Source organism: Hippichthys cyanospilos, chromosome 8 (assembly GCF_059441005.1).
Source record: "Hippichthys cyanospilos isolate Australia breed blue-spotted pipefish chromosome 8, RoL_Hcya_1.0, whole genome shotgun sequence".
Classification (NCBI taxonomy): Eukaryota; Metazoa; Chordata; class Actinopteri; order Syngnathiformes; family Syngnathidae; genus Hippichthys; species Hippichthys cyanospilos.
In genome coordinates this window covers 4,085,236-4,112,338 of record NC_142376.1, presented here as the reverse complement: position 1 = coordinate 4,112,338, position 27,103 = coordinate 4,085,236, and the positions used below count along the sequence as shown (strand labels likewise).

Below are 27,103 nucleotides of genomic sequence, written 5' to 3'. Positions count from 1 at the left end.
CTTGATTTTTCAAAATCAAATAAATGAATTCAAATATATCAAAATATCTACCCCATACTGAGAAACCCTCATTGACCTTGATTTGACCTTTGACCTATGAGAAGGATCGAACGGAACCGAACCTTTTCGGGAAGCCACGATTGGACATTTGCACATCACGGTACTGTACGAGCCTGTTTTCTTCATTTGTGATTCAGCCATGAATCTTAGCAGGAGAATATGATCCAAAAATCGTCTTTTTTTTTTTTTCCGCCTTGGGGGAGGTCTGTGCTCCTGTGTGTATCTCTTTTTCTTGTGTTGCTCGCACCTGGAGGGGAGCCGCCACGTATCTGTGACCTTCCCTCTTTCCATCCAAAGTGGGCGAACAAACGCCGCCGTGGATAAGTCAGGCGGAATATTTATTTGTTGTGTGTTTATTTTATTTTATTTTATTTTTTTAGGGGGGGCATGTCAATGTTTCCCTCAGCATATTCAGTCATTATTTTGATTTCATCCAAAAAACGGAACGTGTACCTCATGTATTGTGCTTTGTTGTTCTTCTTCTGTGGTGCCTCTTGGTATTCGGTACATTACTGCCACCGTCTGGTCATGTCCTTCCTCTGCTCGGAAACCAATGTGATTTGAAAGTGGTTGGGTGTTGCCATCTCAAGGCATGGCTCCACTGGGAAATTTCTGAAATGGCGTGACAATTATGTGAAATGAGCGCTTGTCACACGGCAACGACGGCTTTCGACACAGCTTGAAATCTACGGTGTATATGACTCGATGTTTGCTCTATATTGCATTTTTTTTAAGAGTTAGGGATTTTTGGTGGCTGACAATTTAATGCATAGTTCTTACAGTTTTCCCTTGCTACACCGCGGTTCAGTTTTTGCGTCTCAATGCTATTGCAAATGTTCATTTATTATCATTACTTTTTTTTGCCAGGGTGACTATAAATGAGATCAATATCTATTAATTGTCATTTTTTAACATTAACAAAAGGGAAATAAGACAAATAAACCTTCGACAAACTTTTAAGCCCGTTTCTTGGGGTCATCCAAGAATATCCCCCCGAGACTATAAATAATATCATTATTTATTAAAAAAAAAAGTTAAGTATACCTAAAATTGCATCCTTTTTAATATTTACAAAAAAACAAAGACAAAAAAAAACAATATACACTATATATAAACTTTGAACAAATGTTCACTTTTAAGCCAGTTTCTTGGGGTCATCCAAGAACCCCTACCATGAATAAGATGATTATCAATTAAAGAATGATATGAAGTATACTTGTATCCGTTTTAACATCAACAAAAAGATATAATGAAATATCTCTATAAACTTTAAACAAATGTTCACTTTGAAGTCCATTTCTTGGGGTCATCCAGGAATACCCCCCTGAGACTATAAATAAGATCATTAGCTATAATTTTTTTTTTTTATTAAGTACACCAAAAATTGCAGCATTCCTACCAATGATAAAAAATAAAAGGAATATATAAAAAACTTTAACAAATGTCAACTTTGAAGTCCATTTCTTGGGGTCATCCTAGAATACTCCCCTGAGACTATAAATACGATCATTATCTGATTAAAAAAATGTGTTAAATATACCTGAAATTGCATAACTTTTAACATGAATAAAAACAAAAAAGCAATACATATGAACTTTAACAAATGTCAACTCTGAAGCCCATTTCTTGGGGTCATCCAAAAATACACCCTTGGACTATAAATAAGATCATTATCTAAAAAAAAAAAAGTATTAAGTATACCTGAAATTGCGTCATTTTTAACATTAATAAAAGAAAAAACCCCAATACATATACATAAAATACATACATACAACTTTTAACAAATGTCAACTTTGAAGCCCATTTCTTGGGGTCATCCAAGAACACCCCCAGAGACAATAAATAAGGTCATTATCTAATAAAAAAAATGTGTTAAATATACCTGAGATTGCATAACTTTTAACATGAATAAAAAGGAAATAGCAATATATATATAAACTTTAACAAATGTCAACTTTGAAGCAAATGTCTTGGGGTCATCCAAAAATACACCCTTGGACGATAAATAAGATCATTATCTAAAAAAAAAAAAAGTTTTAAGTATATCTGAAATTGCATCATTTTGAACATTAATAAAAGAAAAAAAACAATACATATAAACTTTTAACTTTGAAGCCCATTTCATGGGGTCATCTAAGAATACCCCCGAGACAATAAATAAGATCATTATCTCAAAAAAGTATGAAGTATACCTAAACATGCATAATTTTGAACATTAATAAAAGAAAAATACAACACATATCAACTTTTACCAAATGTCAACTTTGAAGCCCATTTCTCGGGGTCATCGGCGCCCCACTATTTGACAAGCACCGGTTCAATCCCAGGTTCAATCCTGAAAACTCCTCGCCTGTCCCCCATTTCCTCCACATTTCCCACTTGCTCAAATACATAAGCCAATCTGAATATATCTTACGCGGCTGGAGGAGGTGAAGCGGGGCGAGGGGGAGCCAAAGTGCGCGCGCGCGTGCGCGAGAGGGCATCCGAATGTAACTCTCGGCGCGTCGTGGGGAGAGACGACAATGCTAATGTTTGACTAGGCGGAATCACTGTTTGCTTAGCGGCGAATGCCCGCTATCTGACAGAGGGGACAACTCTCTTATTAGTAATCAAATAGGGCTGAGCAGTTGTTGCTGCCACTCCACTCCAGCCGCTTCTCATGCATGGGCAAGTAGGAGCCGGCTGCCCTGGGAGCCGGGATGGATTACCGCAGCTACCGCTGTCTGCGCGGCAAACTCTCTCTCGCTCCCTCTCTCGCGTTGCGAGCGAGGGGATGCCGCATGCGACGCGCTCTTAACGCGGCGCTTTCATGTCCGCTCGGCGTCATCCTAGAGTTTCGCATTGTTCCGGACAAAACGTGTAACTTAAGCGAGCGGGATGATGGCGAGGGGCGGGGCTAGAATTAAAAGTCAAGCGAGGGGGGGTTGGGGAGGGTTGGGGGGGGGGGGGGGGGGGGGGTGCATTGTGCCGGCTGTGAATGGGAGTGGAGTATCCCTTTCCCCCGCACAATGAGCGGCTCTGTTGAAACACAAAAGCATATGTTCCTCATTAGACCCTCCCATTGTCTCCATGTCGTAACTATGAGGCTGTCAGCGCGCCCTCGCAGGTTCCCAGTGACCGGGGGAGGCTCGCTAGTAAAAAAAAAAAAAAAAAAACAGCCCAAGCGGGACGGGGTTGATTTTTTTTTTCTCCTTTTCCTTTTTACGCCGCTGTTAAATTATTCGCCGCGGCTGCCGTGTTTTACTGCCATTTGTGTTACATGTGTCGCCCTCGCACGCACGTCATTACCAGGCACCTGCGCCGACGACGCCTGATTACTTCCAATCCACTTGACTGACGCAAAGCTAAGGCCGCCCGGGTCCGAGAGCTCGGAATCAGCAGCGTCTGCGTACAATTACGGCGTGGAAATACAAGCTTTGGAAACGTACGGGCTCCGCCGGGAGTTTCCAAGGGGGGGGGTGCAGTTAAGTTAAGCACCTGAACTGAGTTCGAACTGGTGCGTTTTCCAGAAACAGGGCCGCCATTAAACTTGAAGGCAATAGCGACCGCATACATGGCGGTCAAAAGTTTAGAAACGCCAATTTTTTTGAAGGCGTACGTTCTCAAATGTGAAAGTAGGGCTGAAAAGGAATAATAGCGATTTTTTGGGTCAATATTGAAATCATGATTATTCATCATGTTTGCTCAAACGTCTGTTTACTGCCCCTTTTAAAAAAAAAACAGGCTCTTTTCAAAGTAAGAGATAATTGAGTAGAACATGAAGTATCTTAATGCAGAGTCCCTTTACCACATGTTGTGTGCATTCTGGATGCAAAATTTTATTAGTCAAAACGTTTTGAAACATGCGGGACAGAAATAAACATGATATTACAAAATCTATCTTCTGGACCTGTTAAAAAAGTTCCTGAATTATGAATAAATACATAAGTGGCTCTCAAATAAAGTGGCTCTGAAATGTGGCTACGTTTCAAAGGCATTTTGGGTACATGTTTTTTTAACAGGATTTCTACAAAGCAGAGCTTTTCAAATTGAAAACAAATTAATTAGAACAGGAAACCGATGAATGCTGACTTCTTTGCGAAATGTTACATGCCTTTATGTTTATTTTTAGTTCTATTCGAATGCACATTGTCATGAGTGAAGCAACTTTTCAGCAGACTGATCAGGAATAAAACAAATTAAAGTAGTGCCTAAGTTGAGTCAATTTCCACATTTCTTGCTAAATTAAAAAAAAAAAAGTAAAGCTTGTTAGGGTGAAGGCATATAATGTCATAAAAGACTTTTGAATTGTTTACAATTAACAAAAAAGGTTATTTTTTGTAGATAAAAACTATTTCTTGTATTTATATAAGCACAAGTGTCTCAAGGGTCAAAGGTCACATCATAATAGTTTGACAACATTCAGTCATAACATTTTAAGTTGCAAAAATCCCAGAAAAAGTTACTCAAAACAGCAAATGCTACAATTCACATCATTTATTAAAGAGGGTCAAAGAAAGATTTTTTTTTTTGGTGCATTTATGATGTCATCTGTTCTGGGGGGTTAGAGGTAGGGCACATCTGTTCCATAACGTGAGTCATAAAAATATTTGAGGGTCTGCAAGTCATTCAAAAAAACGTCAGTATTCGACTAATTAAATGTCATTACTTTTCATACCGAATCTCACAAGTAACTCATTCAATCCCAAAGACATATGTTTACGTTTTTTCAGAGTTCAGAAATTCAATTACAGGTACGCGTTAGTCCAAGTAGGGCCAAAAAAAAAAAAAATGTCCGACACTTAATGAATCAAGTACTGAGGTAATCAATTATGTAGCTAGGTAATCAAGTAAATGATTACTTTAGGTAACTAAGTACCTAAGTAATGATTGCTTAAATTATTTTAGTACTTAGTAGGTGAAGTAATTGATTACTTTCGGACTTTTTTACTTAAAGTAAGTGATTACTTATGTCCTTAAAGTAATCAATTGCTTAGGTAATTTATCACAATGAGGAATCTGTTGCTTTATTGCTTAGTTACATAAAGTAATCAATCACTTTAGTACTTCCTTACTGATTGTATTCAATCAATGTAATACTTTTTTAATGTAATACTTTCTTACTTAAGTAATTAATTACTTTAATACTTTATTTCATTGAGTAATCAATAACTTTAGTACTTTCTTGCGATAGTATTCAATCAATTTAGTACTTTATTATGCGAAGTAATCAATAATTTAGTATTATCTGACAATAGTATTCAACGAACATAATACTTTCTTACACAAAGTAATCAATTACTTTACTACTTCATTACAAAAAGTAATCAATCACTTCAGTACTTTCTTACTGATAGATACAATACAATTTAAGCTTACTTACCTAAAGTAATCAATTACTTTAGTACTTAATTACATCGTCATCAATAACTTTAGTACTTCCTTACGATAATATTCAATCAATTTAGTGCTTCATGACCTTAAGTAATTATTCAATTTAGTATTACCTTACAATAGTATTCAACAAATATAATACTTTCTAACGTAAAGTAATCAATTACTTTTGTAGCTGATTACATCCAGTAATCAATCACTCAAGCACTTCCTTACCGATAGTGGGGATAGCGTGTGAGATTTCGACAGTTTTTTAGTACGGACAGCAGGAGGCGCTGCAGGTGCTGCATTTGTCCGTAGCTATAACAAAAATGGCCGCCCCCCATGTAATATCATTTCATGACAACTAGACCTATGATTATATTTAAAACTGGTGGTCATCAAGAACACATTCATTTGCAAGTTTTTGAAATGTACAATTATTTAATTTATTCCCTTTTAATAAAAAACTGTCAAAATCTTACACACTGTCCCTTTAAGTATTTAATACTTAAGTATCTTGTAAATTAATGTCCTGAATGTGCTTATGTATCTGGGATCGAATGTCAGCACTTAAGAAAAAAAAAAAACGTGAAAATCCGTCCCTGGCAGCGAACGAGTTCACCTCGCCACTCATTTTGCGGTTTGGAGGTTATAGTCGGGGCGCATTAGTTTCACAACATGTTTGCAAGTAACCCAGAAAATGTCACTTTTCTCCTTTCGGTACAAAAAAAAAAATCGTAGGAAATTCTCGTGAGAACGAGCTCCTTGGACTGTATCATTGATGGCGTTCACGCACTGTAACATTTTCCCAGATGGTAACGCGGGGGCGGAGGGGAGGGGAGGGGGGGAGGGAGGAAAAGGGGAAGGGGAGGCGTGTGCTGCTAGCTGGCATCAAGCGAGACATTAACTGGCGTTCCCATGGATCTGGCATGTCCGACGGAGTTTGGGAAACTTATCATTCCCAATGTGTCCTATTTTCCTGCGGTCGGGCCAGACATCTGTTTACCCTATTTTCCCTCCGAGTTCTGATACTATTTTTTTTTTTAACGCGAGAGGAAGGATTCTCTTAAAAAAAAAAAAAAAAAGTTGGTTAGATATAGAGAGCCAACAGCTGTCCCATAGTTTCAGCGCCGCTTGCTCTTTAAATATTTCAACGCTTAAATTTGATGCCTTTGCATTATTCATTCGCATTTTCACATGAAGGGAAGTTGCGTTTTTTTTCGGGGTGGATTTGTGACTTTTTATGTCTTCGGGGAGCGCCGCTGTACTGCAAAACGAACATGCCCCCGTTTTCTCTTGATTTTTTTTTGTTGGTAATCAAACGGCTAATGTCTTGGCGCTAGCGTGGAAAGAAAAACAGTTTTGGAAGGGAATTCAAATCGACAAATTTATTTGATATATTATATATTATAATTTATTTTATATATATATATATATATATATATATATATATATATATATATATATATATATATATTAGGGGTGTCCAAATTAAAGCATTAAATTCACTGTTTTGAAGTGTCGAATACAGAAAAAATTAGTTTTACGTTTTTCTTAAAATGGGGGTTCCAAAAATTCATAAATTTGTCGAAAAAATATGATCCAAACGAGTTGTTTTTCTTTATGTACAATGAATCAAAAGCCAGGAAAAAAATGTATTACTGTCAAAATTAGAGCAGTCTTTATAATAAGTTAAACTTTAGAAAGTGCTAAAAATCTTTTACAGGAGCGCGAGAAAAGGATGAAAGACCAAAAAACAAAGATAGCTGGCGCAGTTAATTTTTCGTGAAAGAATGAAATATAAAATAAAACTGTAAATTACACAGAGAAATTTTGTTGAGCCTTTGCAAACTCATGAGAAAAAAAAATAACTAATAATAATTAAATAATTAAATAATAAATTAAAAATTTTAAATTATATTTTTAATTAAAAATTAATTATAAAATTATATATATATATATATATATATATATATATATATATATACATATATATATATATATATATATATATGTATATATATATTAGTGCTTTGCTATATATATATATATATATATATATATATATATATATATATATATATATATATATATATATATATATATATATATATATATATATATATATATATTAGTGCAGTGCTTTTTAAAGTATCGTCCATGTTTGGATATTATTGTTCCACGGAACATGAAAAGAAGTAATCAAGCCAGATATTTGCCGGCACGACAGTCATAATCCGATTTACGATTTACCGATTCTCGTTTACGTAAATTTGGAAAGCTTTTGCGGCTAACGCTTAAAAGACGGCGATTCAAAGAGTTCATTATGTTAACAAGTCCTATCGGAGAAGATAAATTCACCGTCTTTCATATCATTTCCAAGCGTAATAAATCTAATCCCGTTTATTGTAAAATGCAAATTTATCGCTTGTGTGTGCCTAAAAGAAGAAAACGCCGGAAGAGTCCTTCGGAAGAAACGAATGTAAATGAAACGGCGATATCGAAGCGGGGGTAAAAAAAAAAAGCGCAACGAGATTATTTTGGCAAGAGCGTTATGTAATAACGGCGAGCGGATTTAGCGGAGCCCCGCAGATGTGACATTTCTAAGTTAATGGTGCCTTAAAGTAAGTGGGGGTGTAGCTTTATTCACTGGGTAATTTGAGTCTTTAGAATGATAGTGATGAGATAGCCAATATGCGATTAGATGCGTCGCCAGTCTACAGTGCGCGGCGAGCATGGCGCGCATAACTCAATTTGCCGCGACTTGCTAGCCGTCCTCGCTCGCTCGCATATTGACTTTGTCTCCTCGCGTGTGAAAGATTAGACACATTGTTGTGGCTCACGCATGGATTTTGTAATAAGACAACAGCGCGCCGCTGAAAGACGAGAGAAAATGACTCATTCCCGGCATCCGGGTTCACGCTTCGCCTTCCGCGACAGAAGGGGCGGAGTTAAGTTTGTACAGAGGCGTGTACGCGGCGTGTTATTTATTGGTTTTAAATGAAAATAACAAAAAAAAAATGATAGTAGCGTTTACATCGGCCTACGCTAGATAAATCAACCATGCGTTCCAGGAAGTAAGTAAAAATGATGGTTTTTTTCATCAAAAGCAAAATGACGACAACCCCCCGAGCTCCCGCAAATCACGGGAAAAAAAATGTGACGTGAAAAAAGAAATATTCCGTCGTGAATACTGATATAGAATATTGATACCGCTACTACTTTTAATATATACAATTTATTGAGATGATAAAAACGTCATTTTTCTTTTCTGGTGCAGACGATCAACCCCCAATGTTACAAATTATCGTAATATGGTGAAAAAAAAAATATTTATAGATATAAATAAACACAGTATTATAGACAAAAAACATTATCAGATTGTTGCAAATTGTCACAGTATAGCGCCAACTACTGCTGGGGAGGACTTACTTGATGTTAGATGTTTTTTTTTTTTGCCTTAAGTATCAGGGGCTGGTATCTGTTTCAGTGTGGGGTCGATTTCCTGGCCAAATTCAGGATATCGATACTAGTGATGTCAGCGAATATCACAAAGTACAAATTACTCAGAAGAATGTTGAAAATCGCCACGGATAGGTCTTTGTTTTTTGTTTTTTTTTCCTTTTTTGGGGGGGAATTGTGTTCGCAAGAGTTAAATATTCGTTTATTGCGATGATAAAAATGTCAATTTTTTTTCTGACGCAGACGATGAACCCCCAATGTTACAAATTATCGTAATATGGTGAAAAAAAAATAGATATAAATACACATAGTATGATAGACAAAAAAATATTGTCAGATTGCTGCAAATTGTCACAGTATAGCGCCAACTACTGCTGAGGAGGACTTACTTGATGTTGGATGTTTTTTTTTTTTTTTTTGCATTAAGTATCGGGGATTGGTATCTTTAGTATAGTACCAAGTTTCAGTGTGGGGTAGAAATTACTCAGAAGAATGTTGAAAATTGGCACGGATAGGTCTTTTTTTTGTTTTTCCTTTTTTGGGGGGGGGGAATTGTGTTCGCAAGAGTTAAGTATTCATACTGGTATTGATTTAACATCCCTAACACACACACACACACATATATATATATATATATATATATATATATATATATATATATATATATATATATATATATATATATATACACACACACACACACACACACACGCACACACTGTTTGTGTGTTTTCTGGGGAGAATCCAGATAACGTTAGCGTGTTCCGACACACCCCGGATCCAAACCCGCGCCGCCCCCCTTTCATTCCGGCGGCGGCACTCCCTTTCACTTCCTGTCGCAAAGGTCAAAGAGCAACGACCTCTGGAGATCAGCCCAGCCGCTGAATAATTCATGACATTGACTTGTTATTTTCTGCTCCGGTCTTCTTTTTGGTGGGCGCGCATGCGAGCGTGCTGCGGGAGGCTTTTATTCATTTAGCTGATTTCTAAAGGCCTCAGCACACCTGTTCTTGCGTTAATGCAATTACATTTTGGCCTAATGTACATTTTGCTTAGCCCCCCCCCCCCCCGTTATGTCCCTCATTAGCCGGTCCGTATTTTCCAAATGACTTTGCGTTATCGTTCATTTGCGCAACACCTACGAGGTCATTTCCCAGAGTGCACTTGACTTGTTGTCAAGTTGTTTACCAGAAACAAAAGGCCCGGCCCCGCCCCCCCCCCCCCCGCCCCCCCCCCCCCCCCCCCCCCCTCGCGCACAAATCTGGTGAAATTCGCGCGCTCCCCATCTGCTTTTTTGCAAAAGCGTGATTACCTCCAAAAGCTGAACAAATGCCAGTATTTATAAGGTCAGGCCTTTATGCGGAAATGTGATGTAAATGAGAATCAGCGAAAGGGGACATTAAACAAAATTAAATTCATTGTCTCCTTTAATGTCATTTACATTTTTGGCTAAGCCGCGCTCTGTCAAAAGCCGATTTCTAAAACCATTTTAATTGCGCCATGGAGAGGAGGGCGTGTTTGCCGCCGCCGCCGCCGTCTTGATAACCTGCGACGACCGCTCTGTTTATGAAGCTCCTAAATGACTTTTTTTTTTTTTTCCTCCTTGCACCGCATCTGCACAGAGGCAATTAAGATGGCACTCAGTCGCCGGTGATAATCTGCTGCCTCCCTAATGAAAATCATAAAAGAGGAAGGGTCAGCGTTGTTGGGATTGCTGCAGGTGCCTTCCTTCTATATTTACGCACCTGCGCGCACCTCGGCTAATGAAGCCGCCCCGGCGTCGAACGTCCGATGTGAGAACGACGGGTGCGGCGGGCGCGAGTGTTGACGGCAATCGTTTCATTTTTTTAACGGTCCGAAAATTCCCCGTGCGTCGTCACATGCAAAGCAACGCTACGCAATCAAATTCTTTTTCTGATGGACACATCAGAATAGAGCAAATAATAAAGTAGGCAATAAAAACAGTAATAGGGAGATAGCAGGCAGGCTTGAATGCAGCGTTAAAAACAAACAAACGCATAAATTCAGATATGATTATTACTATTAAAATGCCAATAAATTAAATAATATTATACTAATGCATATTATTGTATAGAAATATACATTCAAAAATATATTGGGGACAAAACCTCATTTGTAGTTACTGAAATACAAACGATGAAAAAATATGGATTTAAAAAAAACATAAAATTTGAAATAATTTGAAAAGGTTTCAGCTGTGCATGATATGAAAAGAAAAAAACAATAGCTCTCTCTCATAGTATCCATTCATAAAATTCAATTTCACACAATGACAGACTGCCACAAAATAGCGCCAACTACTGCCCAAGAAAAATTACACGCAGCATGACGTCAGATTTTCTTAGCCTTAGGTGGCTGGTATCGGTAGCCTCCACGACTACTCGATACCTCCAAAAAAGGCTGCTACCCGGTACCAGTACTCATCCAACCCTAGTAAATACAATATGTATTGTCAACCTTTAAGAGGCGGGGCTTGATGGGCTTCTGTGTGCCCCCCTTATTCTGGGTGAGCTTCTGGGTGCGAGCTGCGGTCGACAGCAGCTTTCGCGTGCGCGCGCTCACTCTGTTTTCCCGTTTTCTCGAATCCGAAGGCATCTCGATAAATAAATAAAAAAACTGTCACGGAGCAATTTCGCAAAGGAGAGGCCGCGAGGTGACGTCCGAGCGAAATCCGTCCCCTCCCGGGCCGGAGGAGCGCCGGCAGGAAGTGTTGAGAGCGAAAAGCTGTACTTGGCTCGCCGCCGTTGGCTCGCCGCTCGGCGAAAAATGAAACCCAGACCCCTTTCGCTCTCTCTCCGCGAGCCAGAACCTCCGTCCCAGCGCTCCAACACGCGGGATTGGGTAATAGTGTTTCGCTAAGCAAAACATTACCTCAAATTATCCTCGCCCTGTTTTCTATTCCCTCCTCCCTCGTGTCAGTTTTATCGCACTTTGTAAATGTCAAGACGCGCACAAAAGACGCGCGGCGTAAAAGGATTGTTTTTTTTTTGTTTTTTTTTTCTCCAAATTACGCTCACACGTTTGGGTTCGCATGAGTGGCGGCTGCACGTAAACGCGGTGCCTGGCGCTCCCCGGGGACGCCCACCTCACCGGGGGTAGGATTCCCCAGTGGCATCAGCTAATGGCAAGACTTGACAACAGCAGAGGAGCCGGGGGTGTTGTGTTTTACTAGCGCTGAGCAGGGGTGATGACTTTAACATGTGTGCGCGGAAGGAATGTTTGCGTATGCGCGTGCACGCGCGCTAAAGAGAAGCCGGAGAGGTGTGCGTGCGCGCCGACGGTCGCAGTGAAAGACGAAACATGGTTCCACATGTGTTGAGAAAGAGCAGTCCATCTGTCCGTGGAGACGCCCCCCCCCAACCCCCTCCCTGCCACCCACTTCTCCCCCCCCCCCCCCCCTCGTTCTCTCTCTTCCTTCCTTCCCTGGCTTTCACTGCTGACAGAAACAAGGCCAAAGCTGGGCTGATGGGACGGACGGCGGGGCCAAGAGCAACACGCGTTGCATGAGGGGAATAAGAAAGGCTTAACGTCAGTTATTACCTCCACCAGGGTGGTTTGCTAGCAAGAACCCCCCCACGCCCCCCCCCAAAAAGATATTTTTTCAACTTTTAGGGAGCATTGGCGAAGGCTGTGTCTAACCGTGACAAAAACGTAAGAAATACAAACAACACCGATACCAAGCACCGATACCACTGCTGTTTTTTCGTTTCAAAAACCTTTGCCCCCTCTCAAAAAAAAAGCAGACACAATTTCAACCCTTGTGTAGTATTTTGTCCAGTCCTTTTATATCAACGTCAAAAAGAAAGCACTGAAAGAAAACCAGGGAGCTGAAATTTCACCCAGGTGATGACAACATGACATTCAAAATTGCACCGCTGCTGATACACTAAGCATCCCCTGCCTAAAATATTGTGAAAATGATGTGGAATGACCTAGACCAATTAAAATACTGCTCACGTTAAAGGGACACTGATTTAAAGCGCTTTTCTGTCGCTAAAACAAACATGGAAGTGCCACCCCCTTTATGATATAATTTAATGATAACTAGATCTATCTTTAAAAATTACTGTTGGTCATTAAGAACACATTTACAAGTATTTGAAATGTATAATCCCTTAATTTATTCCTTTTTCATGAAAAGCGGTCTAAATCTTGTCCCTTTAAAGAATGACCTATACCTTCCAAAATCCCCCGAAAAACCATCCTAGTCACGTGTCCACTGTTGAGTCCATCAAAGCTCAGCTTGTGATCACATGACCAAAAGGTGATCCATTATTGGTTGATACCTGATCACATGTGATGTCAATTTTAGTCATCAGAAAGTGGGAAAGTGTATTATATATATAAATATTATTTCGCCATCTAATTATTGACAAAATATGAACTTTTTACTGCTTGAAATAATTCAAATATCTCTTTGATATTTTATCATGTTCATCGCGTTCAAATATACGAAAGAAAGTCGTATTGCTATGCTAGTTTTTGCTAGCTTGTACATGGTCATGTTGCTCTATGGTCCTGTTGGAGAGAAAATAGATCTTGTTTAAATATATTGTCATATATCGTCTTAAAGCTGTAGTTGTTTTAGAGTTTACAATTGCCGTGACATCTATGCTAATTTTTGCTAGCTTGTCCATGGTGTTTCACATTGTATAATAGCATTAAGCTAGTGGTAAGCTAGTGTGTATATATTCACCGCTAATCGGTGTCTTGACTCAAGACTTTGATTGTTTTGATATGAAATTTCTAACTACAACATCATTTATGGTTATGTTTTATTTTGTACACGTCTTTACGGCGCCGCAAAACACGGTGACACACACCCTTGCGTATATATTTTACATATGTAAGCATTCGTGTTTGTTTTCACTCGTCAGACATTTTCTGTCACGTCTCAACACGGGGCGCACGATCCCGTGTCGACGGCGGTTTCCCGGCCCGTCCTTTATCCCGAAAGTCGGCCATTTTCCTTTTTTTCCCCCCCACTTCTTTCTTTTCCCGACGGCTTGTTAAAACTAGCATCCGTTGTTGTGCTTCTGCGGCTTTCAAAAGCCAGCTGCGGAGCGAGGGCGAGTGATTTATTGGGATATTATGACAGAAAACAACCGATAAAAAGATTCCTTCCCCCCTCGACCGAGAGGAGTCGGCGCGGTGGAAATCGTACATTATTGAAATTAAAGCTGGAGTAAATAAAACATGTCACTCTTCCTCAAATATTTAGCGCTGCTGTATAATTGAAATGGATGTCGTTTGGTGCCCTGAAGCATTAATGACGCTTTGCCAAACAGAGTCCGTAAAGAGCCACCACTGTTTTTGTTTTTGCTCTGTAGTCGCTTTTTTTTTTTCTTCCCCCCCCCCCCCCCCCTCCCTCGGCCTGTTCTCGCTCCCTATTAGGTTTCCCCCTAATTGTCAAACAAACTGTTGGGTCAACCTCAGTCGTATCTGGCCGTAAAACAGCACATCGGGCCACGCTGAGGGATATATGCGGTATTTCATGGGAGGCGGAGTAATGCTGGGGTTTTATGGTTAAGTACCAGTTCACGCCCATGCCATTTGTTTCGCATTAGACTGGAGGTTTTGTAAATCAGATCAATATGTTCGCCGAGATGCGAGTCCTTGCCGGGATCTCCCGACCTCTTCTTTCCTCAACTATTTTTCTTCAAGGGGGATAAGGAGGGGGCCGCTTGTCAATGACAACCTCTAACCCACATCCTCTCCCCTTTCTCCCTTTTTTCCTATTTTCACTTTGTGAATTTGCGGTGTTGTAGTTTGTTAACAAGATGATATGGAATCTTTTTCCAAAAACAAGCCCGCAAGTATGTGGTGAGGAGCTTTTGCAGGGAGGAAAGTTTTGGAGATGTGGAAAAACTGTCAGGATTTTCATTTCCTTTTGGCTTTGTTTTCAACTCGTATGTACCATGTACAGTACCCGTCGTATGTTTGGAATCGCCTTCAAATTTAAGGTCATTACTGGTTATAAAGAATCATCCACGTCATAAGGCTGACTGAGGATGTGGAACGATAACAGAGAACTGATCTGGCCAAAAGGTGCCAATTTTATACAAAAACTAAAATCAAAACTACATTCATGGTGAAAACTTTCTGACTGTAACAAAAAAATGGCACGAAGATGTGGAAAACATGCAAATTCTGATCCTTTTTCCTTTAAATCACATCAAATTCTATCCATTTTTTGAACAAAATGATTTGTAATGATTTTTTTTAAAACAAATCTGCAAAAGGGGTGAAGTAGTCTGGCCAGGAGAGAAACCATTCAACTTTGACAATGAAATGCAGATGTGGAAACACTGTCTTCTTCCCTTTACTGTACAAGAAGTCACCTTATTTTTGTTTTTAATATTAATCTGCAGTGCCGGTCAAACATTCAAATAATCTTTTAGAAACTTTGGCCTTAGAAAAATCTTTCTAAATACGGCATGAAAGAAAAGTGTCGTGACGACGTGGAAAGCGCAAGTGTGGTCAATATTATACTTGGTCATTTTTTTGTGGAAAACGCGAATATGGTCAGTATTATAGTCATTATTTTAAAACAACACACAACTAAACCATGCAAAACTATGAAAAGTCAAAAAATTAAGATGTGGAAAAACTGCCTAGTTCCATTTAAATGAGGGTATTAAAAAAAAAAAAAAAAACTTTTTTCCCTATTATATGATGCCTATGTGATACTTTACAGTCAACATAGAGTACATGTACAGTGCCAGCACAAAATTCTGTATCACCTTCAAATTCAAAGTCATTACAGTTATTAAGCTTCATCCGTGTCGTAATACTGACTGAAGATGTGGAAAGGTGCTAACGTTGAATCGTAAAAACCCCACAAGATTTTGTCCTACTTTTCCCATTCCAAGCAGCGTTTAGAAATTTCAACCATGGAGAATACTGTGTTATACGAAAAAACAATCATAACTGAAGATGTGGAAAGGTGCGGACGTTACATCGTAAAAATCCCACAAGATCTTGGCTTTCTTTTCCCATTTCGAGCAGTTTTTAGAAATTCATGGGGAATATTTTGATCTAATTACGTCAAAAACCGATCATGATGTGGAAAAGGTGCAAATTTGAGCTCTTTCTTCGCTTTAAACAAAAGCAAAATCATTCGCGTTTGATTTTTTCAAACAATATACAACGTCATGCTATATTTTATTGTTATCATCGGACAGGGGAGCCTCCTTCCCCCCATTTCCTCCCTCCTGTCACCCCTCTATCTATTTCCATTTTCTGAATGCGGCAATTTGTGGTGTGACACGGACAAGATTAGGACGGGCCGAGCGGCGGTAAGATTCCATCGGACATGCTCCCGCTAGCGTGAGGTCACAGGACACGAGATTGGGGTTGGGTCGGGGGTGGGGGGCTATTCAGCGGGAGGGTCATCAGTTACCTCGGGGAAACGAGCCGGTCCGCCGGCCGCCGGGCCCCCGGGGGCGCCCGGGATGTATCGGAGCAGAGGTCCCGGTGGAAAGAGCCCTGAACCGGTGTCATTTATTACAAGTGACAAGTTATTTCTAACTATAGCCGTGTTTTGATTGCTTTACAATGCTGTCGTTTGGAACGGTAACCGCGGCCCTCCCCCGTCGCCGTTCGCAAATCACAAGCAAATGATAAATGAAGCCGAATTAAAACAAAAAGCGGGGAGGAGGGGGGGGGGGTTATTTTCACATGGGTCGCTCCTCGCCACGGGACAACTTACGGCGTGCATCTCCGTAAGCGTTTCGGCTCCAGAGCATTACATTGCCGCTATTAATGGCGTGTTTTTACAGCGTTTGACCGTTGCTCTGCACGGAGGGTCAGTGGGGTGTTCGGCACGCCCCCCCCCCCCTCTTTTTTTTTAACTGCCGACCCCAACTGCGTTAATGATATATGACAGAAATTTCCTTGTGCTGGTTCAGTGGCAAGAAAGGTCCTGGCTAGTCTATATCAATCCATCTGACTTATGTTCCCATGTCTTGAATTACCGCTTGATGGAAACCTGCTGCGGGCTTCTCTTGCCAATTGAAATCAGATCTCCTCCACAGCCCGGTGTGATATTGATCCATATTCAACACCCAGGCTGCTAATCGATCACTATTGATTTACAATAAAAAACCCTCCTCTGCTTGTTCAGCATGGCGGTCGATGCTTTAAAGCAAGGGGGAGAAAAAAAAAGGGAGGGAGGAGAAATGAAAAAAGATGGAAAAAACAGCTTTTTACTGCCGAGCCACGGCGTGGAAATAGCGAAAGGAGAGGAAATGTGTCATTTCATTAGACGAGGTAGAGGTGGGGGTGTCGAGCGCCAGCGAGCAAACCTTGAACCGCGAGCGATGATGCGAGCCCGCCGTGTGAGACGGAGCAATAAAAAACGGTTTTACAGGATGACACTTCTATAAGGACTCATTTACGGGAGGGGAATTAGCGCGCCCATGCTAAAGCTAACACCGTAGTCGACGTTCCCTCGCTATAACTCAGATCGCATTTGCAGCCTTCCTGTTTATTTCCTTTTTTAAGTGCGGATTTGACCTATTTTCTACAAACTACTTCATCCAGAGACAAAAGTCTTTTAAATGCCTGCCTGAGAAGTGTAATAAAACTGTGATGAGGGAATTTATACCCTGAAAACATGTATAAATAAACAAGACAAAAAAATTGAAATATACAGACAGTATTTATAAATGAAGAAAAAAAAAAACAAAGTAGGACAAACAGAAAAAAACTATAAATGAGAACAACAAATTTAAACCACCCCAAAAAATATCAAGAAAAAAAAATCAATTAAAAACATAAAGTGAAAGAAATCAAACAAAAAATTGACAAAAACAGGAAAAAAAATTACAATAGAAAATAGTATTACAAACAAAAAAGTATGACCCATAAAGTGCTTAATATATTAAAAACATAATATGGAAAACCACCAAAGAATAATAAAAAATGTATGATAAATGAAAAACATAAAAAAAGAAACACAAAAAAGAATGATAAACTATTTAAAAGGCAAACAATAATTACAATCCTGAATAGGATTACAAAGAAACAAGTATGACTGATAATATATATATATATATATAATAATAATATATTAAAGGCACCGTAATATAGAAAAATAGAAATATAGAAAAACAACTAAAAACCGAACAAAAAATGTATAATAAATTAAAAAAACATAATACTCAAGCAACAGAAACAAACAAAATGTACAATAAAATAAAATATAACAAAAATTGTATGAGGAAAAAATATTTGATGAATGAAAGCATTTAAAAACAAACACAGTTAACATAAATGGAAAAAAGATAAAAAAGACATGAAGCCCCATCCAAAAAACATAATAAATGAAAAGCATAAAATCTGAAAAATGTATATTAACCAAATCCAAAAACAATACAAGAAAAAACTAAACTAAAAACCAACAACATTGCGCAACGTTTTCACAGAACCTTTGAACAAAGGGAGCTGAAATTTCACCCAGATGGCGGCAACAAGCCAAAGTTCAACTTGGCACGAGCACTTGTCGCACTACGAGGAGTGTGCTAACATATTGCAAAAATGATGTGGAACAAAAAATAACCCCAAACTAATCAAAAAAACAACCAAAAAGCAAAAACAAATATATATCCGTTTTTTTGTTTTTAAACGTCTCATGAAACAAGGAAGAGCGCACTGGAGCGGCCGGCGCCACCCAGCGCGTCGCCATTAGCGACGCCGGAACGGGCCGAGGCGACCCCGTCCGCTTCCAGTCCAGATCCACTTTTATTCCTGTCACATCTTAGTCCTAATCTCTGGGACTTCCTCCCTTCTGCCAAGTAAGCGTTCCCATCCAGCAGGTCCCGGCGCCCACATCTGAAAGTTATTATCCCCAATCTCTGACATCCAGGAGTTTACAGTTATATAATGATGGGGAAAACCACATGTCCCCAGAGGCGCAGAACATTTTTGAGATGCCTCCCCATCTGTTTTTTTTTTTTTTTTTTTTTAAGGGGTGGGGGGGAGTAACCCCTTTTCGGGCCAAAGTCAAAACGGCGAGTTGTTTTTTCGGACCCGGCCAGGCTGGGAGTCATTACACGGGGCGATAAAGCAAATCCAATTGGGTCAAATTCCCCTCCATGCAGCGCCGGTGGCACCGGCTCGCCGGCCGTCCCCGACTGCGTAAGTGCCGCTTGTTTGTTTGTCCTAGAGAGGCCTGGCCGAGGGGACTAATGCGGGCCCGGGGGCCAGTCGGGTCGGAGGCGGCGGGTGAACCCGAGCCGCCCGGCGCGGCGGTCGGCGTTCTCTGGCTGCCGGCTCGCTCTTGTTTGGACTGCGGCTCCGGTTTGCTTTCTTAGAGGGAAGCTGAGCCTCCGTAATCACTGAGCCCTTTTGCCCGTTGGGGGGGGGGGGGGGGGGGGGGGGGGGGGGGCGGCGATGTCATCGGTCCGCGGCGGCCTGGCCCCGTACGCCCCCCCCGCCGCTCTTCACGTATTTATTTTCTCTTCTCATTGTATGCTTTAAGTCACAGCGTATTATGTTCGGACCTTATGCGCATGCATGACGAGGTGCGTGGCGCAAAGCTCGAGGCTTTGTTTGGACTAATAACGTCAGGGATTAGCGACGTGCTGACCTCAGTGTAATCTTTATTAGGCTCGGAGTGTGGAAGCGTCCCCCGACGTCGTAGCATTTGGAATTAGACCGCCATTTTGCGGTAAAATTTACTTCTGCGCGCCAACCCGGTTATCAATTAATCAATCTATCTATCTATAGATATATAGTCCAGAAATTCAAGATACTAACTCTTGAAAATGCACAGGTGTCATTTCAGGTCATAAAGCATTGCTCACATAAAGACATTGATTGATGATGTGGAATGGTGTGCCGGTGTAAAGGGTTATGGATTAATATTAACGCAAGAAATTCAAGATATGTTTTGGCAATGCAAAAAATATGTCCAGTTCACAAAGCATTATCCACGTCATAAGCTGACTAAAGATGTGGAAAGATCTTATCCGAGCATAAAATGCCTATTAACATATTCTGTTATGATTGACCGTTTTCTGTTTTGTCGACCAAATAATTTACTGATAACTCACCCCATTAAAAAAACACACGGTCAGATTGTTAGAATACAGTACAAGCTCAACGGTAACATACCTGATTGTGTTTACTAGTGGAGCATATACCCTCTGGTGTTCCACTAAGATAGCTAAGATAGTTAAAGATAGTTAAGATAGTTAAAATTCAAAATCAATACTACTTTTGTTTACCGGGAGATTGCCCCCTGGTGGCTGGAAAAAAACGCAGATAAGAATGAGAAAAGAATAGTGGCTAATAGTCCAAAATTTATGGTATGTATTTGAAGCTTTTAGTTCCACAAACAAACAAAAAAAAAATAGCTTGCCACAACGTATGACTTTATTTCTCAATTTATACACATAGTAAAAATTTTGCAATCGCAGGATCGCTTAGCTTTGGAGAAAACGTGCATATGCTAGTCATGTAGCACAATTAACACCGCTGACCTGCGCAAACCTTGCAAAAAAACTGCATCCTTTTAGCGTAATAATACATCACAAGGCGGCCCTTTTTTTTTTTCCCTTTCCGCTATCATTCTCGTATCATATGGAGATGTTTCCTCTTAAGTGTTGGGAGCCCCTCGCTGCCTTCTCGTGCCCCCCTGGGCTCTCCTCCAAAATGTTTTATTCAACATCACCACTCTGTTCTGTTTTGTTACGTTATTGAAATGGCTTGTCGATTCGAATAGAGTCAACCCTGGTGGGCCAATCTCATTGTAGCCAGTGGAGAGTGAAAGCCATCACTGCAGCCCCCCCCCCCCCCCCCCCTCTCAAAACACACACATACGCTCACACACACACAGATAGGACAAGGGGGGCAGCGGGAGCGCCTTCTCCAGATGGAGATGGCAGATACGGCGAGGGAGAAATGTCCGGGCTATTTTCCAGGGTTTCCATAATGGCAATCTAGCCCTTGCTTGCTTATTAAGTTGTGCACACAAGAGAAGTGGAGGGGCGAGATGGAGAGCAGAGGAGATAAGGGTTAGGACAGCGGAAGGGGGGGGGGGGGGGGGGGAGAGTCACCTCCGCGTTGTAGGTGTCAAGCAGACCCTGTCGGAGAAAGCGCGGGTCATGCGGATAGATGATTGTCAAAAAGCGCCGCGCTGATCCAGCCCCCCCCCGAGTCACCGAGCGCGTGATAAGATTTGTTTGTGTTTTGTGCGGGAGAAAGTACCGCACAGGGGTCAGGGAGGTCAGCTTTGGGGGGGTCAGCAGGTCTTGAGGGGGTGGGTACCTGAGTGACCTCACATGGGGAAGCCATTTCTCAGGTTGCTTAAAATGATGTTAGGGAGGGGGGGGGCACACAGGGGGGTGATCTATCAGGCGCGCGGACAACATGGCAGCTACCGCGGCTAAAGCGAGTGAGACGGATAGGCGGGAGTCCCTCATACGTAACGACGACAACGCTGAGTGTTATGGATGCTTGACATTGACCCGATGGACGGCGCCGGCGGATTCATCACCGCTTTAGCGCACAACAACAGAACCGGAGGGGGGAAACGGCAGTTTGCTGGCGACGCCGCTGTCATCCGGCGAATGAGAAGAAGAGCGCGGCTGCTGTTTGATGACTTTGTTTGACGAGATGCCTTGTGCGCCGTTGACAAATTAGCTACGATTCTGTAACGGGTGCAAAACGAGTAGAAACAGTCAATAAAATGGATTCAGAACCACACGCACGTATAAATAGCCATTAGGCCACGCCCCTTTAAGGCACATCAACATCAAAACACTGGACCACGGCCTCTAATTCAGTCTTATTTTACTCTAAAATTAGTCAGAATTTTAACTCAATCAACAATATGGAATAGAATTATTTGCAAACAGCAGCTTTCCACATCTTTCCACATCAGTCAGATTCATGATGTGAATATGTCATGACTTCTCATTAAATAATACCTTGAATTTCTTGAGCTTTGAGAGCATTTGGCTGATTTATTATTTATTTAGCAAAAAAAAAATGTAAATCAAAAAACAAACAAACAAACCAAATGTTTTATATCTGTGATTCTTCAAATTTAGCACATTTAGCCCAGATATCAGCTTTCCACATCTTCAGTCAGATTTATGATGTGAAAGATGCCTTAATGAAAACACAATGTTTCCATTTTCATTTAGATTTCAAATAGGCATCTTTTGCCCAGATCACCGTTTTTTTTTTTCTCTGGCAATTTGATGATGCGGTTGATGCTTTATGACCTGAAATGACTTTTAGTCATTTAGTTAGTTAATGTTTCATCATTTAGATTTCAAATAGGCATCTTTTGCCCAGATCACCGTTTTTTTTTTCTCTGGCAATTTCACGACGCGGTTGATGCTTTATGACCTGAAATGACTTTTAGTTCGAAGGAGTAATAATTTGAATTTCTTAACCTCTGGTTGAGACTACTCGAATTTGAACGTGTTTCCAAACGATTAACTACAACGTTTAACTTAGCTAGACTGTTTGTAATACTTTATACAATTCGTTTTATTTGTTTCATTCTTCTTTATGGAAATTACAATAGAAAAAAAGAAAGGATTTCGATGGGGCTGGAACACATTAACTGCATTACAATTCAAGTTAGCGGTCTGAAACCGAACGGGGTAAGGTACCACCGTATCCCTCATGCGGGTAATTGTCTTTGGTGGTTCCATTAAACGGGAATACCAAGTGGGGTCAGCGCATGTATTCCGTAGGCCGCAAGTCCACGCTGGGACGTCGCACGGCGTTTCGTCCCGATCTGATCCAGATTGCGCATTTGGCAGCAATTTCACTCGAAACGGGGAAAATCCCATTTAACGTGTCGAGGCGCTCAGGTTGTAACTTCTCATGACCTCATGCGGGATCCGTATGCACATCGCTCCCCGGGGATGCAGAAATAATTCCGAATCCGGATGAGCCCTCACTTTCCCCTTTGCAGGTGACAAATGTTTGACTATTTTTTTTTTTGCTCGGCCTCCCTTTCTGCGTCCTGTCAAGCGAGGTTTTCCAGCTGATCGTATTTCGAACGGTGTCGCAGTTCTATCGAGCCGCATCCGCTTCGGAGGGGAGAAACGTCTCTGAAGCGTACATTTTTCGGCATGTGAAATATTTGTTTACACGTCGGACTGTCACGCCGTGAAACAACAGTCATGATTCTTTTATTATTGCGCGCCGTCACCCCCCCTCCCCGTCTATTTTTTTTTTTCTCTTCTTGTTCTCGTGCGGGGGGGGGGGGGTTAAAAAGGGCTAGTCTACAAAGTGGCTTTTTGTCATTTGAGAGAAGTAAACTTCATCAGGTCGACGGCGAGGTACGCTTCACATGTCACTCACCGGCGCCGGTTCCTAATGAAATGCCGCATACAGATTTCTGCCTGCGGGCTCGGGGGGATAAGACCGTGGTAACAGAATGAAACAAACCCATTCCCATCGCCTTCACTCAAGTCGCGAGCACAAACGCGCGCGCGCTTGCTGGAGAGCATCCATGTAAGGAGATCCAAATCTGCAATTTATTCAAATATTGATATTTCCGCGTGTCACGGAGAAAGGTGCGCCTTGAAATTTCCTCTGAGTACGCCTGTCAAAAAAATAGCGGGAAATATGTCAGATAATTCATAAATGGAGTTCAGCCCCGCAAAGTCAGTTGGGAACGGCGCGAAGCGGGAGGGAAAAATAAAATATACGCCGGCCGGCGAAGAACGGCGGCAATATCGCCGCTGGTTCTTCCATCAAACAGCCCGGCGTTGTGTATTTGTGCACGCGCGTGTATGTTTGCGTACGTCTGCGTGTCCAAACATGTCGGTGTATATTTATGCGTGCGCTTTGGCCGTGTTGTGGCTCCTACTTAGCGCTGTTTGTTATCTTTCTCCGCCAACACGCCCCGGTTCCCATCCCCGAGCGGCCAATGGGGAGCGGGCGTCCTCCTCCCCGCAGAGGTCGGCGAACCGGACGTGGGCCGGCATGTGGTTTGAATTAGGGCCCCCGAAAAACTGTGAAGGACGCCTCGGATGACGTGAGGCCGCTCGCCCGGCGAATTCCATTCCGCTGAACGGCGGAGGGAAAGAGCGCGGCGGAATCCTCCGAGATTCTTTTGGCCCGAGCCCCGCGGCGATTAAAATAGGGCGGAAACCAATAAGTCATTGAGTCATGGAGCCGGGTCCCATGAAATCGCTCAGTGTCGTGTCACACCCTCGTGCGAACGCGAATCGGCTCGCCTGATTAGTCTTTTTTTGGGGTGGGTGGGTGGCTTTGAGGCGGGGGGGGGGGGGGGGGGGGGGGGGGGGGGGGGTGTCCGGAGAACAAACTTTCCGTTGTAACTGCCAATAATCAGTAGGGCTTCGTATTTTGTTCACATGTCTTCAACAGGGACAGAATACGTCATTATCACCTTGCTATTATACAGTATACAGATATATATGTATACTATGTATATGTGTGTGTGTGTGTGTGTGTATATATATATATATATATATATATATATATATATATATATATATATATATATATATATATATATATATATATATATATATATATATATATATATATATATATATATATATATATATACAGGATATGTAAATACCACTCAAAAAAAAAATCCGAGACCCCGCCCCATGTCCATCCTTGTGTCCATATTGTCTCAAAAACATAACAAAGTTAAATGCATTCCACAACATTGTAAAGGCCAGGATGTCCTCTACCGAGCAAACTAGGACTTAGTGAGGTAACTCCATTTAGTGAAAAGACAAAACACAAAAACATATGTCCACTATAGTGGACACAAATGAATCAGTGGGTATTCATATTTGTTGGGCCAAATTAAGTCAAATAAAACCAATTTATGAGCCAAAAATAAACCAAAACATATCCTCGGGACCCTGGCTTCTCATGTGCGTCCACCCTTGTGTCCATTTCGTCTTAGCAAGTGAGGAAACTCCAATTCGTCAAAAGACAAAGCCCCAAAACACAAATGTCCACTTTAGTGGACGCAAATGAATAGGCGGGGTCTCAGGGGGATATTTGTAGCCCAAAAATAACCAAAATTGGGTCATATATCACTGAAAAACAGTTGTGCCAAAAATAAACCAAAACATATCCAAGACCCCTGCTTCTCATATGTGTCCACCCTTGTGTCCATTTTGCCTCAGCGACATAGCAAAGTTAAATGCATCCCACCCAAACACATAAAACACGATAGGAAAGACCAGAATGTCCTCTATTGAGCACACCAGGATTTAGTGAGGAAGCGCCAATCAGTCAAAAGACGCAGAACAAAAGCAAATGTCCACTGCAGTGGACGCAAATAGGCGGTGTCTCTGGAGTTTTTTTGTTTTTTTTTAATCCAAAATGTTGGGCCAAAAGAAGTCAAATTAACCCAATCATATCACGTATATATTTGCAAACACTATAGCCCATCTTTGCTAGCACAGAAGTTTAAATTAGACCAAAGTAGAGACTTGCCGCCATCTCACGGCATCTATAGGCAATCATAAAGCTTTTAGTGGGCTGTCAATTACCCGGGTCAATGCTTGTGATTGCATTTTGGCCGGCGGCGAAGGCCTTCCTGGCCCTGACCACCCGCCACGGCCAATGATGCATGACCGGACGGTGCGCTGCCAAGACGCCACAGAATAGCGCCGCGCATATCTGCGGCGGTCATGTGACGCCATAGTTCACGGCAGCTGATGAGATGCGCTTTGGCACAGCTTGGAACCCATCTGGGTGATGCAGATACGCAGACAGGGGAAGTATTTTACGGCCACGCATCTGCGCACTTGAAGAGCTATTTAGCATATGTTGCCGTAGCAGAGGAGTTGTTTTGCCGCCGCCAGCTGCAGCCGGCGTCGTCATTGCTCAAAAAACAGCCGACGGAGCATCTGATCCGCGGTCGGCGAGCGACCGCCCAAATATTGTTTGGAGACGTTGCTTATCATTACCGACGGATCGCGGCGAATGGGGTTGTTATGCTGCGCTAGCTAGAGGCTGCCGGGAAGTCGGCGGCGTCCCGCGCGGAGCTTAGCCTATTAGCATTCGGCTCAAACTAAAAACATGACTGACAGTCGGATGGGGTGGTCGCCGCTTTGGTTGCCTCTCGGAAGCGAACTTCGAGAGGGTACTTGGTTTGAGTTCTTCTCTGGTGATGATGTCGTTTGAAGGCGCCGTATTCTGTCGCTAATCCACGTAGCGGTTACAATTCATGTTGCGAAAACTAGCTTAATCGTTAGATTTTCATACTGTGCAGCCTATCACAATATCAAAATTACCTCTCAGTTTTTTTTCCATTGAAAACAATCCTATTTTATTTGCGGAAAAAATATCGAATTGAACTGCGACATCAAGAAAAGTGTATCATGTTTGAATGAATTAATAAATGAATGAATATTTTGCTTGTTTTTTAGATTGTTCTTAGTAAGTCACATTGCCCTAACACTGGTAAATCGTTTTTAAGACAAAATCCTTCATGCATACCGAGCAGAGGCAGCTTGCCGAGTCAACTCTGCAAGCGCTAATGATACCGTATCATGAGTCCAGTTATTGTCAAAATGCGCCGTATTTTCACAGTGAGGTGCACTAGAATTTGAAAAATAATCTTCTAAAATAATGTGACATGTTTTCTAAATGTTATCACTTGTGAGCCTAAGACGAATACATTTACATTACTTATACATGTTTATATAAATAAAAAATAAGCACTTGCCTTTGCCCTTTTACAGTACTGTCTTGAGAACCACCTTGTTAGATTTAAAAAAAAGCGCACAGAGGGTGTGCTAAGCTTCACAATTTCATTTTGATTGGTTAAGTTCGTCCAATCATCTTCTAGAAGTGGGGAAATCACCAAAATTTTGCGGATTTATTGGTTTAGGCATGCAAGCGTAATGTATATATATGTATATGTGTTCAGACGTCTTCTTGAGTCCAGTCTGCAAGCTGCCAATCATATTCAGCCTTTGTTGTATTAATCAAAAAAGAAAAGCAATTATTAGCAGTTATTCACATTTTTTTAACACCACGGTAAACAGTCAACCCGTTTTTCGGCATGTTAGTAGTTGAGTAAGAGTAAAACCTATGCCTACTATTGAGTATGGAGGAACCTTGGAAAAGCATTTTGCGATGCTTCCGAGATGTTCTAATTTTCACGACAAGCAAATTAATTCATTCCAGACTCAAACTGGCAGCCTCATAAATCCTTTATGAACTGTAGAGA

General features: G+C 41.3%; 1 protein-coding gene and 1 long non-coding RNA gene across 7 annotated transcripts in view; one reads left to right on the top strand and one right to left on the bottom strand.

Moving 5' to 3' along the window:
* The window catches only part of ebf3b (EBF transcription factor 3b), a 115,370-nt gene that overhangs the window by 9,227 nt on the left and 79,040 nt on the right, over positions 1-27,103 (top strand). The window lies entirely within an intron of this gene.
* LOC148419877 (uncharacterized) overlaps positions 1-27,103 on the bottom strand; it is an 80,196-nt gene that overhangs the window by 8,307 nt on the left and 44,786 nt on the right. The window contains exon 3 of the long non-coding RNA XR_015866318.1: positions 514-672. This is a non-coding gene — a long non-coding RNA (uncharacterized LOC148419877). The remainder of the gene's footprint in view (positions 1-513; positions 673-27,103) is intronic.